The 1,709-nt window shown below is 31.7% G+C and overlaps 1 long non-coding RNA gene across 1 annotated transcript in view; it reads left to right on the top strand.

Annotated features, from left to right (window-relative positions):
* LOC107668650 (uncharacterized) overlaps nt 1–1,276 on the top strand; it is a 2,395-nt gene extending 1,119 nt beyond the window's left edge. The window contains exon 3 of the long non-coding RNA XR_001631916.1: nt 1,098–1,276. This is a non-coding gene — a long non-coding RNA (uncharacterized LOC107668650). The remainder of the gene's footprint in view (nt 1–1,097) is intronic.
* The last annotated feature ends 433 nt before the right edge of the window (nt 1,277–1,709 follow it).

Below are 1,709 nucleotides of genomic sequence, written 5' to 3'. Positions count from 1 at the left end.
GGGGGGGGTGAACAATATAAAGAGCAATGCAGTTGAATCAGTTGTTGGTTTACTAACAGATGAGGATGCAATGCATCACCATAAAAACATGTTTTGTGGGTTTTAACGTCATATTTAGCAATGCATTACATAATAAAAATTGGTTTTGGGTCCAAACAATATATTAAGCAATGCATGTGAATCAGTGGTTGGTTTACTAACAAATTAGGATGCAATGTATCACTATAAAAACATTTCTTGTGGTTGCAAACATTATATTTAGCAATGCATTACATATTCAAAATTTGTGTGTGTGTGTGTGCGTGCGTGCGTGTGTGTGTGTGTCAAACAATATATGAAGCAATGCATTTGAATCAGTGGTTGGTTTACTAACAGATTTGCATGCAATGTACCACCATAAAAACATGTTTTGTGGATGCAAACGTTAGATTTAGTAATGCATTTAAAACAGTGCTTGGTTTTTAGGATGCACTTCCATAAGATGTTTAATATCTCAATCGTTTCTATTTCAGATTAAATGGGAAGCAAAGAGATTTGAAGTCTCACATGTTTCTCCTCTACAGCTTCAAAATAGATCTCAACAATGTTCCCAAAATCATAAAGTCTTCAAAACTCAAAATGAACCCGAACATTTCTCATCAAATTTGGCAGAAGCACAATTATTTGAGCTATATTATCAGCATAGACTTTATAGCGCTGTATGTCAACAACTGACTTGTTTCAATTGATTTGTGTCTATTTTCATATCCTCTAAGAAAGTTAAAGAGAAAAATCATCAAATCTGCTTATAAGAGACTGGTGGTTTAAAAGAGATTGAAAAGATGCATATTTGCATAAAACTAAACAGTGAGCATTTCAAATAAGTGCACTACAAAAAAAATAAATCATTTTTTATTTTTATTTTAAAGCCTCTTTTTGCCTAATTCAATGCTGTACACATCTGTAATGTCTTTAAATTGTCTTTATTTGAGAGCTTTTATATAGACAATTGCAATCAATTGGATTGAATTTTTACATTTTTTAAAAAGTAAAAGTAAGTCTTTGTCTAATTCAATTATGTGTTTAAAAAATATTTTTTATTTATTTTTTGCTTGCAGGGTCAGCTTCAGAGAGAGACACTCTGCGTAATGAGAAAACAACACTCCCCCTTGTGGTAAAAAAAGCAAACACCTCACTGCAACCGCCCAGGATTACACATATGATTTCACTGGATTATATGGAGTACATTTAATAAGCATGTTCTGAAAAGCTAATACTTTAAAGCTTAGAATTAATACTCAGCATTCTTAGAAGAAAAACGTTGTCATGGCAACACAAGAAATATAGTATTGTGTATGCGTGCAATGGTTTTGGGTGGTACTTTGTGTGTGTTTGTGGTGTGGCAGTGCCTGTCAGTGGTTAATAGCAGCTGGCATGCCTACAACTCCTGATAACCAACAATTCAATCAGCTAATAGGAGTTTTTAGATTTATGACTTAGTTTAATTTCAGGGACTAGCGGTATGCAATAATAGTCTAGTCATGCAGAGTTTTCTTTGAGGTCGCCATCTTAAATAAAATTACTTAAAAATTTCAGCTTGAAAATGCCTTAAATAACATCAACGACATGCAAAATATCTAAACAAATGTTTTTAAAAATCAAAGAAAAAAATTAAATTATTTTTAAGTAAAAAAATTTAAAAAGTACAAAAAAAAAAAAATGTATCAAAT

Source organism: Sinocyclocheilus anshuiensis, unplaced genomic scaffold (assembly GCF_001515605.1).
Source record: "Sinocyclocheilus anshuiensis isolate Anshui unplaced genomic scaffold, SAMN03320099.WGS_v1.1 scaffold2477, whole genome shotgun sequence".
Lineage (NCBI taxonomy): Eukaryota > Metazoa > Chordata > Actinopteri > Cypriniformes > Cyprinidae > Sinocyclocheilus > Sinocyclocheilus anshuiensis.
The sequence above is the reverse complement of the archived record's forward strand: the minus strand, read 5'-3'. Positions and strand labels throughout refer to the sequence as shown.